Below are 17,561 nucleotides of genomic sequence, written 5' to 3'. Positions count from 1 at the left end.
TAGAGGCAAATAGTACTAGAGTGGATTGCCATTTCCTTTTCCAGGGGATCTTCCCGACCCAGGGATCAAACCCCGGTCTCCCACATTGTAGACAGACACTTTACCATCTGAGCCACCAGAGAAGTCCTTAAATTTTCATTATATAACATTATTTACTGATGATTTTCTCTTCTGCTTTCTCTGATTTGTCTATTTAGAACTATAATTTTAGGTATGGATACTCATAAGACAATCTTCTAATATTTTTCTTTCCTATTTCCCATTTCTATTTAACTTTCTGAGAGAATTCCTCATCACTAGCTTCTAAAGCTTAGAATCATTCAATCATATTTTATATATAGTTTTAATTATCAAGATCTTTTTTCCTTGGAGTCATATTATCCCTTTTTGTGGCATACTATTCTTGTTTTATTGATGCAAAATCTCCTCAGTTATTTATGAGTGAGTGAAGTCGCTCGGTCGTGTCTGACTCTTTGCGACCCCAAGGACTGTAGCTTACGAGGCTTCTCCGTCCATGGGATTCTCCAGGCAAGAATACTGGAGTGGGTTACCATTTCCTCCCCCAGGGGATCTTCCCGACCCAGGGATCGAACCTGGGTCTCCTGCATTGGAGGCAGACGCTTTAACCTCTGAGCCACCAGGGAAGTTATTTATAATATAATGATATTTTGAATATGTTCTGTATCCCTGCATAATCAAGTTCCATCCATGCTGATATCTTCTATTTATTTATTTTAGTCTCTATCTTTTTAATTAGCAGTTTTGCTCAAATACCAGGGGATCAGTGGCTGCCTGCTCATGGTCAAGAGTGGATCTGTGCAGGATGATGGGAACTGCTAGGTACTGTGTACACTGTCAACTTTGGGCTTCACTTTTACAAATGATGTGACTGGGCTATATCGTGAAGAAAATACTGATGTACACCTTAATGTCTTTTCTTGTTGGACCATTGAAATTCTGCACAGATGAACCATCCAGTGTATTAAAGAAAGTATAAGCCACGTTCCTAGTATTCTGAGATCACAGTGAGGAAAGAGTGTTACAGAGCACTGAACATTCAGTGCACAAAACTTTGTGAAATCTCTCAGTTTGGCAGTAAGATTTTTTTTTCCCTTCAAATTCACCAAATATTCCTAGTCTGGGGATATGCAGCCTCTCCAGAGAATAAACTTCCTCTTCTGCCAGGGTGACAGAAGAGAAACCTTCCAGCTGGGTAAAAAAGGGAAAGAATTTGGTGGCTTAACTGCATCTTAAAGCAGAACTTAATCCAACCTCCTGTTTTCAACAACTTCTTCATACACCTCATCCTCCACACTTCCAGAGGTAACTGGTGCTGACAATTTCTGAGCCTCTTGGGAGATCTGTGGTACAGATTGAGGAGCTGCTCAGCTTTCTCTGCTGCTGACTTAGAATTCAGTTTTTGTTTGTTTGTTTTTTTCAGGTCTGTTAAGTATTTTAGCACTCATCTTGTTGCTATTGCCATTTCTCAATTTCTCTGTGCTTTGTATATTTATGTTTAGAAAATCCTTTACTGGAGTTTCAAGACAGAGTGGAGGTAAGAATGTGCAATCCTTGCTGTTCGACTCAATAAGCCTTAATACATCTTTTAATTTTCCAAATTGGTATCCTATCAGAGTATCACTTAATGAACAAACCTGATGTTCTCCTTGTTTGGGGTATTTATTTGAGACATACTGTGTTAATTATATTTTATGTTCTAACTAACTGATCCATTTTATATCAGTATCATAACGTATTTTTTTTGTTATGCTAGAATATATTATTAGATGCAGTAATTGCTTGGCACAAGCTAGCTCTCTCTCCTTATTGATTAATTTATTCAGGTAACCCATGTGGCAAGAACTCTGTTAAGACTCATCATGCAAGCAACTTGCAAATAATACCACACACAGACTTTTGTTTTGTTTTGTTTTGAAAGATTGACATGTCCTTAAAATTAGTTCCAATTCATTAATCATCTCTTTTCTAGTATATGTCAGCCAAAATTGTTTCTATTCCAGGCACAAAGATTAAAAATCTCCTGGGTTGACAATTTACCATGGAACATGACCCATCTATTCAGCTAATCTTCTCCAACCAGAAACACACAGAGAGACACATATGACCACACACATACCTCCCTAAGCCATGAGTATCTCACTTAGATTTCTCCCCCTTTGAAGCTCAGTGGCATTTACTGCTTCAGAATATCAAGATATTTTGTCAGACATGAACTTTAGCAATCTCAGTAACATCTCTTTTCCATATTAAAGATTAAAAAGGGAATCAGCTTTGTAATAAACCAGGAAAATAATTGCTATGGAATGTCACTTCTGATCATCTAATCTGGGATTATCCTTTATGTACATTACTAAATATTTTTCCCCTTATCAGACCTTCCTTGTTGCTAAAATGGATTACAAAATGATCAACTCTGTTCTTTAGTTCTTTTTTTTTAAGTTATCATGAATAAGTAACTCAGACATTCAAAACTGATTTTTTTTTCTCTCGTATAAATTTATCCAGGAAACATATTTACTTTTACTACAATTCTAATCTTATCATATCTGGCAAATAAATGTTAATCAAGTAATCATCTCAAGCTATACCTAATTATGTTTATGAAAGCAAGTAATTGCTATACTTCTCTGATGGTTCTTCACTGCTAAAATTTATTTTCTGTAGTTATTAGAGTAGCCAAATGTATATGGGCCAGAAGATTGCTGGTTACATGAGGGAATAACCTACATGTTTTATAGTTGAGGTAGTGGCAATAAAGATCAATAATAACTACAGAGAGAAGTACAAGAAGTAATAGTATTATCCTATACATGGCACTCCTGGGGAATATAATTCAATTATTTGTAAAAGAATTGTACATCAGTTTTAAACTGCTTTGTTTCTTATTCTAGGTCTTGTTCATCTTAGAGGTTGATTGTGTGATTTTTGGCTTACTCTTATGATCACTCAGAGACATTAAAACAATGGTGTGAACTTATTGGAACATTCCCCTCCTAATCTCACTGGAAAAGTATAAAGTTTTTAATGGCCTATTTATGGTTCTCAAAAACTTGATTTAGGGTGGGAAATATTGGACTAAGCTACTTTTTTTGCAATCAAAAGCACATACCAAAAATAAGATAGCCTCTCAAATTAGGAATTTAGGGTCCAAAAATAAAATGGAATCCAAATGTTTGTCAAGAAGAAACTAGGCAGAGAGTATTCTCAACCCACCCCACCCACTCCCACTCCCACCAGAAAAGAGATTCTCAATGAGGTGTTTGCAAATGTTTAAAGGACTAAGGCTCATTAAAATAGGTGATCTTTACAGTAACAAAGTTAAAAAAGAAGCAGCTAAAATAAAAATCAAGGGATCAGTTAAGAGTGGTCTAGTCTTTCCTCACTACAAATATGACTTCTCTCAACTCCAGCTGCTTAACTTTGTTGACTTTGAAGGCAGTCATCAGAGGCTGAGTAACACCCAATCTTTCCATTTCAAGTCTCTAAATTCCTTCCCTTTGGTGCTCCTGTCCAAGAATAATACATAGCCCAATTACCCCTAGACTAAGGGGCCAAATCTATGCAGTACTCCTTTTCAGGAAATGAGCATCTCGATGTCTTTCCTCTACCTTTTGCTCCTGCGTGGGCATGTTCAGCCAATAAGAAGAGAAGATAAAACTATTTAAATATGCTTGTGAGTGTTTGTTTCACACAGGGGAAAACTAGTGTGCTTGAGTCAATAGTAAAGCCCCAGGCATAAGGAAACTGGGTTCTCCTTGCCCCTGTCATTTCCCCAGCTTCTACATCAGAGCCTGCACAGGTATTTCTGGCATCATCTAGGTGAAGTAACATAACCATATGGAGCAATTAAATAATAAGAATCAGGGCCAGCTAATTTTAGACAGAGTAAATCTCAGTGTTGTGCTGAATTCCCCTTACAAGACAATTGCCAACAAAAAATGTGATTTATCCCTCGCAGAAGACTAGTAGGGGGAGGAGGGTAATGAGGAAGGAGAGAGAAGGGTGTACATGAGTCAATTTTTGGAGAAGTCTGAATAAATAATAGTCAAACGAATGGCAACTGGAAGGAAACACCCTAATGAGCTGGAGCAGTAATGCTTTAGAACAAACATAAATAGCTTGAGTTTTAGGATTTAAGTCTTAAAGCTGACCTAAACACATGCACACTCACACACACACACACACACACACACACACACACACACACACACACACACACACATACAGGGAGTTTTTTATGATTCAACTCAGTTGATAGAGTAACAGTCATAATATAGCATTGAGACTATATTTATTGAGTCCAAAGGAGATAAAGATGAATAAGAGAATGAGAGAGAGAGAGGGAAGGAAGGCAAGACAGAAAGACAGGGAAACAGATACAGAGGGAGAGAGTGAGCCAGATCTCTAACCAGACCTCTTTTATATGGTTTAGGGGAAAGAACACTTCAGAGCAGTCTCTGCCATATTACCTATTAGCAGAGGCCTTGGGGGAATATTAATCACTTAATTACCTAATGACTTAGATTCTTTTTACATAAAATTGAGATGATACTACCCTGATTTCCATGGAGGAGAAAATGAGATAAAATATAAAAGGGTATTCTATGAACTTAAAAAATGTGCAATAAACATTAGTAAAATATAAAAGCATTTATATACTACATATTCTTATGTCATTGATGAAAATACAAAATACTTTCAAAGCAAATCTTCTAAAAGTCCATTTGCATAAAGACCAATGAAAGTTTTCATACCGTTCATATATACTTTCACACATGGAAATTTATTCTAAGTAAACAGTCAGAGATATGGACAAAATATTTTTCATAAACATGTTCTTTGCAGTGTTACTTAAAATACTCAACCAGTTGGAATCAGTCTTAAGGTCCGTTAGTGGGATAACAGGACATCTATACACTACTTTATTAGACTATCATTAGTATTAGTCACTCAGCTCATTCGTGTCCAAGTTTGCGACCCCATGAACTGCAATCCACCAGGGTCCTCTGTGCGTGGAATTCTCAAGGCAAGACTACAGGAGTGGGTAGCCATTCTCTTCTCCAGCAGAATCTTCCTGATCCAGGGATCAAACTTGAGTCTCCTGCATTGCAAGCAAATTCTTTACCATCTAAGCCACGAGGGAGACACAGAGTTGTGCATAGATAGATCTTTAATGGCTCATGTTTTTAATCAATGCTGAAGAACATGAATATGTAATAATTCATATAAGTTACAAACAATTGTAAAGTCATAAACACATTATGGTCTAATTTATAGCATATGCATGTAAATATATCTACAGACACACATACCCATGCAACTCCAACAATGTAAAAAAGTATCTCATGTTTCTGACAATGTGGTTGTTTTTAGGTGGTACAGATTATATCGATTTTTGGATGATTTTTCCTCTCTTCTCTAAGTCTTCTAAAAATTAATCCATGAATTAATTATTTAATAAAAAAAATGTTATTTAAAATGCTACATATATTCTTGTTCATAATCTGTTACCCAGTAAGTGGTCCACTGACTTTACCTTGTAGGACCCAGATAAAGAAAATGATGAGGAATTTTGAGTAAGAGTGAGCTGTTGTTTCCTGAGCTTAAGTTTCCTTCATTTATACTCCAGTCAATAGTACAGGGATTTAATGATTTGGAAGATGATCTCCTTGTAGCTCAGTGTTTATGCAAATATACATATACATCAATCACCGTCTGTTGACTGAATAAATCATATGTATTGTATATATTTGGAAAGCCATTTTTAATTATGCAGATGCAATTGTATTTAAAAATTGTGAGTCCATTTAAAATGATTAACAATATCATAACAGAATTTTTATCAGCATACAGACCAATCAAAAGAAACTAAAAGTATAACTGTTCTTAAATATAAATATGCAAAATACTTTGCTACTAACACTAATTCTTCATCTATTACTCAGAAGAAATGAATAAGGGAAGCCTCAAATATCATGTCATGATGCACAGCAAGGAAGCAATCAAAGACTGTAGAGTACAACAACGTTATTTGGAAGCATGCTTGAAGGAGCTCTTATTGAGTGAAAGATGGAACAATCTGAGCTCCAAAGTATTAACTATGCTTAAATCCATAAGGTAATAATAACGTTTTAAAAAACTAACTTCAATTCTGGTTTCCTCGGTGTGTATTGAAAGAGACACATGTATCCCAATGTTCATCGCAGCACTGTTTATAATAGCCAGGACATGGAAGCAACCTAGATGTCCATCAGCAGATGAATGGATAAGAAAGCTGTGGTACATATACACAATGGTGTATTACTCAGCCATTAAGAAGACTACATTTGAATCAGTTCTAATGAGGTGGATGAAACTGGAGCCGATTATACAGAGTGAAGTAAGCCAGAAAGAAAAACACCAATATAGTATACTAATGCATATATATGGAACTTAGAAAGATGGTAATGATAACCCTGTATGCGAGACAGCAAAATAGACACAGATGTATAGAACAGTCTTTTGGACTCAGAGGGAGAGGTAGAGGGTGGGATGATTTGGGAGAATGGCATTGACACATGTATAATATCATATAAGAAACGAATCGCCAGTCTAGGTTCAATGCAGGGTGCAGGATGCTTGGGGCTGGTGCACTGGGATGACCCGGAGGGATGGTGTTGCGGGGGGAGGTGGGAGGAGGGTTCGGGATTGGGAACACTTGTACACCCGTGGCGAATTCATGTTGATGTGTGGCAAAGCCAATACAATATTGTAAAGTAAAATAATAATAATAATAAATAAAAATAAAAAATAATAAAAATAAAAAACTAACTTCACCAGCAGAGAATTTTAGAGAGCCAATTTATTATTTTTAAAACTGGTGAATAAAGAGAAAGAATGAAGCATTTATTCTGCCATTCCTGTATTAATTGTACAACTGAGTAACCAATTAGTAGTTGAGGATGTATTAGATGTTAACCAGTCAAAGCTACATTTCTTGACTTGAACGGTCAAAAATCTTAAGTTACACACAATGATGTTTGCTAAATAAGTTAATTAATACATTAACCAAGTATAAAACAGAGATTTTGGTCTTTATTATTTTTCCTGACATCCTATAATGTTGCTTGAAAATTTAAACAACATAGTGCTTTTCACTGAAATAAATTATGCTTGTGATATTGAATCATGTGACTCCCAAAGTCACCTGAACCTAGAAGAGAAAACCCACCTACTTATTCCCTTAGGGAGATCTTTTCTGCCCTAGTTCCTAAAAAAGGTCAGAAGGTATTATTCTGCTCAAGAAAATCAAGTGTTTAGAGGCCCTATGTAGGGAACTTAAATTAATGAAATTGGTATATAAAATGCTATCTGGGAATAAGTGGTAAGACATCAGTTTGGGGAAAAAACAAGGTGTGCAAGGGACTATGGAGAACTGGGAGTCACTGGGCTTTTCTGAAAGAGGGCAAAAGCTGCTTTTTTATAGCCTTTTTGAAGATATGGGGGATCAGGGCCAAGGATTACCCAAGTGTTTTTCAAAGGAATTTGGATATTTAAAGATTTATGTGAAATCCCTCCCCCTTTTTGGTTATTAAATAATTCAAATATAAAACACTGTGCGGGCCAACGTTGAGTGCCAAACTAAACACTCTGGAGGCCAGGTCCTGCCAAGAGGCTGCTAGTTGTCTCCCTCTGGGTAAGGACCCAGGATGGGCACTTGCATATTTCTTCTCTGTCACCTTGGCTGTTTGTAATATGCAGGTGTGTGCCAACAGATTGTGCATTGATTTCTAAGCTGCAGAAGGTTTCTTAGTAGAACTATTTTCCTAAAAAAGGTCTTGGCAGCAACTTATCTGAAAGCCCTTCAACTAGAGCGGCTCTTCTCCTCCGATCAAATCCTTACTAAATGTATTATACCCTGAAGGTGGCAAGAAAGGATCAACTGGGTGAGGATAAGATTGTCCATGCAGAAACAGTCAGGCCATTCTCTGTGGTGGAAGTCAGGTCCACAGTGGTGGAAAATTGGCTGGAACTCCCAGCCTAGATCTTTGAGTCACACAGAAGGGGAACCTTCCCATCGTGTGCTCTGAAATAGGGAGTCTGAATGGAGCTCAGGGCTGCTGAAATACTGTGATGAACAAAAGCACAAGCAGGAGCTGAATGCTGCCAAGACTTCTTGACCACCAATAGCACTGAAGCTTCACATTATTACATTGCCGTCTACTGAGAAACTCGAAAACTACAATTACACAGCTGGTACCGTTCATCACTGTACCCTTGAGTGTGAAAAGAGAATTGGAAATTATAGTCTGAAATGGGCACAAAACTCCTACTGTAAAATAATATTATTTCCAGAAATCTCAAATCGTTATGATTTGACTTTCACCCCAAAAGAAAAAGAAAAATGAAAAAAGATCTAGGGGTCTATAATTTGCAGCTAGATTCCAGATGTTTCACAACAAAAAGCAAGGAAAGCTTTCTATGCTTTGGACAGTCTTTCCAAGGATATTGGCTTTTCTGAAGGTCCAACAGAATAAGCAGACAAACAAATCCATATTAATATGTTCAATAAAACGTAAGCCCTCCTGGTCCAAGAAGTAGATATCAATGTGATTAAATTTCCCCAACACTCATTGTGGGCTCATTAAAAGAGTACCAGCCAGAGAGAGAAAGCATTTCTGAGCATTCATAATCCAACTGGAATGCTAGGTGCCTTTTGTAGGATTTCATAGGTGAACAGGAGACCACCTGTAATGCAGGAGATCCAGATTTGATCCCTGGGTTGGAAAGATCCTCTGGAGAAGGAAATGGCAACCCGCTCCAGTATTTTTGCCTGGGAAATCTCATGGACAGAGGATTTGGTGGGTTACAGTCCATAGGGTCACAAGAGTCAGACACGACTTAATGATTAAACTACTCTAGGTGAGCAAGACTTGCTAGAGGATTATAGTTTCTTTTTGTGACTATATTTTGTGGGGGAAGGGGCTTTTGAACATATATTCATCTCACCACTTTTTTTTAAATGACAGACAGACATATATCACACCAAGGGGCATGTACCTAAGCATAGACTTGAAATGGCAACCCACTCCAGTATTTTTGCCTGGAGAATCCCATGAACAGAGGAGCCTGGAGGGCTGCAGTCCACTGGGTCACAAAGAGTTGGACATAACTGAATGGGTAAACAATAACAACAACATGTGTCTATTAGGCCTGCAAAGAAGATTAAAACAGCCTCTGTGTTTAACAGTTCACCATCTAGTTATAGCTCCTGTCTGAGCCTCAGTTTCCTGTTCAGTAAATGAAAGGGATGGTTTAATAATATAAGTTCTTTTCAGTAATTATATAATATTATTTCCAATTATCCAATAGATTGACAACAGCATCTATCTTCTTTTGTTCTGAAATATGGAACATGGAACACATGCAGAAGGGGATGGTATAATTGTTGGGTCAGGTGTTGGACTGGTGTATATAAGATACTCTCCATTATACTAGTATGTGACTTTCATGTTTTAATTCATTGCCCACATTCTGTGCCTAAAATAGCAACTTGTATATAGAACTGTAGGTTCATGATTTTTTAACAAAGGTTATAACATTTGTCCATAGTATTTTGTAACTAGGGATTAATGTTGTTTCTTTTAATACCAAATTTCTTTTAACAGTGAGTTGGTATTGCATGCTCCATGACACTCATGGCATGATTAAAGAGAATGCAGAGCAAGGAATAGAAAAATAAAACATTATTCGGCTAAGGACAATTTTCAAAAAGTTAAAAGATGACCTATGGATTGGTAAAAATATCTGCAAACCATATACTCGATAGGGCTTCCCTGGTGGCTCAGATGATAAAAAACACCTGCAATGCAGAAGACCTGAGTTTGATACCTCGGTCAGGAAGATCCCCTGGAGAAGGGAATGGCAACCCACTCCCGCATTCTTGCCTGAAGAATTTCATGGAGTTTCTTTCTGGCTTACTTCAGTCTGTATAATCGGCTTCAGTTTCATCCACCTCATTAGAACGGATTCAAATGTATTCTTTTTAATGGCTGAGTAATACACCAGTACAGTATACTAACACATATACGGAATTTAGGAAGATGGTAACGATAACCCTGAATGTGAGACAGCAAAAGAGACATAGATGTATAGAACAGTCTTTTGGACTCTGTGGGAGAGGGAGAGGGTGGGATGATTTGGGAGAATGGCATTGACACATGTATAATATCATATAAGAAATGAATCGCCAGTCTAGGTTCAATGCAGGGTGCAAGATGCTTGGGGCTGGTGCACTGGGATGACCCAGAGGGATAGTACGGGGAGGGAGGTGGGAGGGGGGTTCAGGATTGGGAACACGTGTACACCCATGGCAGATTCATGTTGATGTGTGGCAAAACCAATACAATATTGTAAAGTAATTAGTCTCCAATTAAAATAAATTAATTTAAATTTTAAAATTAAAAAACAAAATTCATGGAGAAGAGTCTGGCAGGCTACATCCATAGGGTCACAAAAGGGTCAGACATAACTGAGCAACTAACACTTTTACTTTTTCAATTTTCATATACTTAATAAGGAGTAAACACCCTAAATACATAAGGAACTCATACAACTAAACAGCAGCAAAACAACCCAATTTAAAAAATAGCCAATGGCCTTAAATAGGCATTTTCCAAAGAAGACGTACAAATGGCCAACAGGTATATGAAAAGGTGCTCAATATCATTAGTCATTCAGGAAATAAAATCAAAACCACCATGAAATGTTGTCCCATAGCTGTTAAAGTGAAGTAAAGTGAAGTCACTCAGTTGTGTCCCACTCTTAGTGACTCCATGAACTGTAGCCTGCCAGGCTCCTCTGTCCATGTGGTTTTCCAGGCAAGAATACTGGAGTGGGTTGCCATTTCCTTCTCCAGGGAATCTTCCCAACCCAGGGATCGAACCCAGGTCTCCCACATTATAGACAGACACTTTACTGTCTGAGCCACCAGACTCTTTACCATCTGTAAAAGCAATTATAAAGTAAAATAAAGTAAAAATAAAAAGTTAAAAAAAATAAATAAAATAAAATAATAAAAAAAACTAAACTCACAGCTGTTAGGATGGCTACTATTAAAAAATGAAGGGGCTTCCCTAGTAGCTCAGCTGGTAAAGAATCTACCTGTAATGCAGGAGACCCCGGTTTGATTCCTGGGTTAAGAAGATCCACTGGAGAAGGGATAGGCTACCAACTCCAATATTCTTGGGCTTCCCTGGTAGCTCAGCTGGTAAAGAATCCACCTGCAATGAGGGAGACCTGGTTCGATCTGTGGGTTGGGAAGATCCCCTGGAGAAGGGAATGGCTACCCTTTCAAGTATTCTAGTCTGGAGAATTCCATGGACTGTATAATCCATGGGGTTGCAAAGAGGCAGACACAACTGAGCAACTTTCACTTCACAAAAAAATGAAATAAATGATAACAAGTGTTGGTGAGGATACAGAGAAAAAGAAACCTTGGACACTGTTGGTGGGAATATAAGTTGGCAGGGCTATAAAGGAAAACAGTATGGAGGCTCCTGAAAAACTGAAAATAGAACTACCATATGATCCAGCAGTCCCTTTTGTGGGAATATAGTCAAAGAAAATTAATACTTTGATCAGATGCTCCTATGTTATTGCACCATTACTCACAATAGCCTGTGATATGAAAGATACAAAAACAGCCTAAGTGTCCATCAAAGGATAAGTAGACAAGGAAATTGTAGTATGTATGTCAACTATATTTCAACTGTAAATAAATAGACATGCTATGGAAAAAATAAATGGTAAGATATATACATTTATATAATATTAAGAATATTATTCAGCATCAAAAGAGGAGATATTGTCATATGCAAAACATGAATAAACTTGGAGGACAGTAAGCACAATGAAATAAGCCAGACAAAGGAAAAAAAAACACCCAACAACTGCATGATCACACTTATTTTTAGAATCTAAAACATTCAAATACATAGAAGCAGTGAGTAGAACAGTGGTTACCAGAGGCAGGAAAGAGAAATAGAGAGATGTTTGTCAAAGGGTACAAAGCAGTAGTTATGCAGAATGAGTACGTCGAGTAAGTCCAAAGATCTAATGAATAGCACGATGACCATAGTAATGATATCACATTGAATACTGAAAATCTGCTAAGAGAGTGGATTTCAGGTGCTCTGATCACACAAACACATACACAAAACATGGTATCTATGAGAGAAGTAGTGCTAAATAGTTTTATTGAAGTGTATACACTTCACTGTGTATATGTATGTCAAACCATCATGTCTTACTTGGTATATATACATACGTACACATTTAGGCATACCTTGGAAATAGTTCCAGTTCAGTTACAGAGCAACATGATAAAGCAAATATCACAATAAATCAAGTCAAACCATTTTTTTGGTTTCCCAGTGCATTCTGTTGTGTTTACACTGTACTATAGTCTATTCAGTGTGCAACAGCATTATGTCTAAAAAATGTACATCCATTAACTTAAAAATACTGTATTGCTAAGAAAATGCTAACCATCATCTGAGCCCCAAGTTAGTTATAAACTTTTTCCTGATAGAGGATCTTGCCTTGATGTTGATGGCTGCTGATGGACCAGAGCAGTGGTTGCTGAAAGTCTAGGTGACAACATCTTAAAATAAGACGACTGTGAAGTTTGTCACATGAATTGACTCTTCCTTTCACAAATGATTTCTCTGCAGCATGCAGTGCTGTTTGACATCATTTTACCCACAGTAGAACTGGTTTCAAAATTGTTTTCAAACCATGCCACTGCTTTATCAACTAAGTGTATGTCATATTCTAAATCCTTTGATGTCATTTAAACAATCTTCACCAGCAGGAGATTCCAACTCAGGAAACCACTATCTCTGCTCATCCATAAGAAGCAACTCCTCATCTCTTAAAGATTTATTGTAAGATTGTAGCAATTCAGTCACATCTTTAGGCTCCACTTCTGATTCTGGTTCTTCTGTTATATCCACCACATCCGCAGTTATTTTCTTCCCGTGAAGTCTTAAACCCCTCAAAATCATCCATGAGAGTTGGAATCAACTTATTCTAAACTTCTGTTAATGTTGCTATTTTGATCTCTTCCCATGAATCATGGATGTTCTTAATGGCTTCTAGGCTAGTGAATCCTTTACAGAAGGTTTTCAGTTGACTTTGCCCAGATCCACCAGCGGAATCACTATTTATGGCAGCTATAGCCTTACAAAATATATTTGTTAAAATAAGTCCTGAAAGTCAAAATGACTCCTTGATCCATAGGCTGCAGAATGAAAGCTGTGTTATTAAGCATGAAAACAACATTAATCTTGCTGCACATCTCCATCAGAGCTCTTGGGTTACCAGGTGCATTGTCAATGAGCAGAAATATTTTGGAAGAAATATTTCTTTCTGAGCAGTAGGTCTCAATAGCAGGCTTAAAATATTTAATAAACATTTTGTAAACAGACATGCTGTCATCCAGGCTTTGTTGTTCCATTTATAGAACACAGACAGAGTAGATTTAAGATAATTCGTAAAGATCCTAGGATTTTTGGAATGGTAAACCAGCATTGGTTTCAATTCAATGTCACCAGCTGCATTCGACCCTAACAAGATAGCTTGTCCTTTGAAGCTTTGAAATCAGGCAATCCATTCTCCTCTCAAGCTATGAGGTCCTAGACAGCATCTTCCTCCAATAGAAGGCTGTTTCATCTACATTGAAAGTCTGGACTATCAACCATGAGGCTCTTATGTCAATGGATTTTCCAGGCAAGAATACTGCAGTGGGTTGCCATTTCCTTCTCCAGGGGATCTTTCCAATCCCGGGATCAAACCCACAACTCCTGCATTGGCAGGCAGAGTCTTTACCATCTGAGCTACCAGGCAAGTCTGTTGTTTAGTGTAGCCATCTTCATTAATGAATCCCATTTAGATCTTTTGATGAGATGGTTGGATGACATCACCAACTCAATGGACATGAGTTTGAGCAAACTCTGGGAGATAGTGAAGGACAGGGAAGTCTGATGTGCTGCAGTTCATGGTGTTGCAAAGAGTCAAATATTACTGAGCGACTGAACAACAACAAAGATCCCTTGGATAACTTGCTGCAGCTTCTACATCAGCTCTGCTACTCTACCTTGTACTTTTTTATGTCATGGAGATGGTTTCTTTCCTTAATCCTCATAAATCAACTTCCTCTAGCTTCAAACTTTTATTCTGAAGCTTCTTCATCTCTCTCAGCCTTCAAAGAATTGATAAGAGTTGGAGCCTTGTCTGGGTTAGGTTTTGGCTCAAGGGAATGTTGTCATGGGTTTGATCTTCTATCCAGACCACTAAAACTTTCCCCCTATCAGCAGTAAGGCTGTTTCACTTTCGTACCATTTGTGTGTGTTCACTGAAATAACACTTTTAATTTCCTTCAAGAACTTTTACTTCTCATTCACAACTTGATGCATGAGGACTAGCTTTTGACCTATCTGGGCTTTTGTCATGCCTTCCTCAATAAGTTTAACCATTTCTAGCTTTCAAAGTACGGTGAAGGCAATGGCACTCCACTCCAGTACTCTTGCCTGGAAAATCCCATGGATGGAGGAGCCTGGTAGGCTGCAGCCGATGGGATCGCTAGGAGTCGGACACAACTGAGTGACTTCACTTTCACTTTTCACTTTCATGCATTGGAGAAGGAAATGGCAACCCACTCCAGTGTTCTTGCCTGGAGAATCCCAGGGACGGGGGAGCCTGGTGGGCTGCCGTCTCTGGGGTCACACAGAGTCAGACACGACTGAAGCAACTTAGCAGCAGCAGCAGCTTTCAAAGTGAGAGACAAGCAACTCTTCCTGTCACTTGAACAGTTAGAGGCCACTGTAGGGTTATTCACTGGCCTAGTTTCAATTCCATAGAATCTCAGGAAAGAGGGAGTCCTGAGGAAAGAATGAGAGATGAGAGAACACGCAGTGCATGGAGCAGTCAGAACTCACACACACTTCTTAAGTTCACTGTCTTACTTGGACACAATTTACGGCATCCAAAAACATTTACAGTAAAAACATCAAAGATCACTGATCACAGATCACCAAAACAAACATAATAATAATAATAAAAGTTTGAAATATTGAAAGAATTACCAAAATGCAACCCAGAGACACAGGTGAAAAAGGTATTGAGAAAAAGGCACTGAGTTTCTCAATGCAGGGTTGGTTGCTACAAATCTTCAATTTGAAAAAAAAAAAAAATGCAGTATCTGTGAAGCACAATAAAGTGAAATACAATAAAATAAGATTTTTATTTTAAAATGAAAGAATAGACAAACTTAGGTATTAGAATCATCTGTGAAATGGGAAGAATACCTCAGAAGATCATTGCAAATGTTATAAAGCATGCACATGTTATTTATTACTATGACTACAACTACTATTAAAATGCAATATCTAGATAAGTATTTATCTTCCTTTCTGCACTTTCCTAGTAACTAACTACAGCTCTCTCCTCATAGCCAGGGACAGCTTGATCCTTCCTTATCGCCTTTTTGTTTTTTTACTGTAAATAGCTCTACCACTCACAGGCTGTTCCACCCTTCTACAAACCCTAGAATGTTTCTCCCTATGTCCACAGAAAGCACACTCACTGCAAGTAACCACTTAGCAAGTTAGGAGAACTGCTTTCAAGCAGAGAAGAAGACCTCCCTTCCAGCCCTGCCTAGGACCCTAGCCCTTCGTTGCCATAATTTGTTTCAAAGCCTTTAGCTGATTCACAGGGAACAGTAATGAATGAAATTGACCCCTTGGATACAAAGATAGCCATTGTCCCTGGCATACTTCTCCCTGAATCCAGCTGCTCTTTAGGCTCCACAAGCTATAGAATGCCAAAACACTGCTTCTGACATGTCACACCTGCTTCCCAGGGCACATCTCACCCAACACCAGCCGGACTACAACCATGGGCCATGTTTAATGATTCGGCGGTGCTCAGATTAACTCTTTTGCTTGACTGGCTTTTATGGATGTAGCAAAGTCCATTTGGTCTTGTTTTAATAACATCCCAATAAAAGAGTTGGGAAATTAGATGCTAGGAATGACATTTAAATCCTCCATTTCCCTTTGCTGCAATAATAGCCTTTTTGATAATAAAGTAGATAAATTTTATTAAATTATATGAAGTTTTTCCATTTGAAAGCAATTAAAAAATGCTTTCAGTTCAGAATTACAAAACTATTCACTTCGGATTTGAGGCTGACATTTTTATTGGTAATCTGAGTTATAACATGTTCAGCTCTATGCCCATTCATTGGCCCCTGATACTTCTGCCAACTTTTTATGGTTTTATGTGAAAGTACAGTATTTAAGCCTCCTCTAAATTCATGAGCTTCCTCTGCTTCTGAAAAAGGCTCCTCAGGGTCTTAACAATGCACAACCAGGACTGATGTTTATTTAAAAACATCTGCTCCATCCTTTGTGGTATAACATACTAAAGTAGCCTGACATTTTAAATACTTTTTCTTTACACTTTGTGTCAAACAATGAGAGAACGTAACTACTCTCATGATGAAAAACTGTTCAGGGCAATTACAAAATGATACAGTAAGTGGACTAAATGGTACCCAAAGTAATCAAAGGCAAACACTGGGATTAGCCCGAATGCTGCAAAAGCCCACTTTTACGGAGATTTCTAGTTCCTTAAATATCTCTATGATTATGCCTTACATGTTAGTGCTTCCTAATTGATAATGAAAATAGTTCCTTGTTTTTTTTTAATTTTTTAAGATAAGAATGTGAATTACTATTTTTAAAGTTTTGACGAAACAGGACAGGCAAAAACAATGCTATCTCTATAACCATGATTGCTATATCTGCCTAGGAGCCTAGACTGGACAGAAATTCTTTCAGTGCTACTGATCACTGATTCACTTGAAACCATTTCTCATAGCCACCTTTACTTAGTCCAGTGCAGAAGTGAATTAAGGACGTAAGGGATTGCAGTTTCTTTTTCTTTTTTTCACTTGTATGCACATGACTCATTTAACTACCAGAGTATTGACCAACAGAGACCCCACTGAACTGACTTTAATGATAAATGGTTGTTTCTGAACCAAAAGGTGCTTCTGACATTTTCAAAGACATTTTTTTATCAATCCCAACACCACTTCAACATCTCTCCCCAAATACATACATACACATAAAAAACTGTTTTCTGCCACAGATTGGGCAAAAGTAAACTTTGGTTTAGCCTCTACTGATAATAACAGACTACAAATGCCTTTAATCAGTGAAAAACCATAAGACTGAAGGCACGTGAACATTCTCTTGGGCATGAAAGCTGAAACAAAGTTGACACTGAAAGAAGATAAAAGTCAAATGTGGCTGAATTTCCTGAGGAACAGCTTGACAGCCACAACACAGTGAAAGCAGAAGGCACAGCTCTGCTTACTAGCAGAAGGAAGAGTGATTTCTCAGTGTGGTTGAAAATCTATTGTACAGTCACAAAAACACAGGTTGCCAGTGCCAGAAGGAATTCATAGAATATTCTAGAAAGAGATACTGTCC

General features: G+C 37.8%; 1 non-coding gene across 1 annotated transcript; it reads right to left on the bottom strand.

The window, feature by feature from the left end:
* Positions 1–572: 572 nt before the first annotated feature.
* Positions 573–644, bottom strand: TRNAW-CCA (transfer RNA tryptophan (anticodon CCA)). Its single transcript has one exon. It is a non-coding gene; the product is annotated as a tRNA-Trp (tRNA).
* Between the last annotated feature and the right edge of the window lie 16,917 nt (positions 645–17,561).

Source organism: Capricornis sumatraensis, chromosome 1 (assembly GCF_032405125.1).
Source record: "Capricornis sumatraensis isolate serow.1 chromosome 1, serow.2, whole genome shotgun sequence".
NCBI classification, from domain to species: Eukaryota; Metazoa; Chordata; class Mammalia; order Artiodactyla; family Bovidae; genus Capricornis; species Capricornis sumatraensis.
This window is presented reverse-complemented; position numbering and strand designations above follow the sequence as displayed.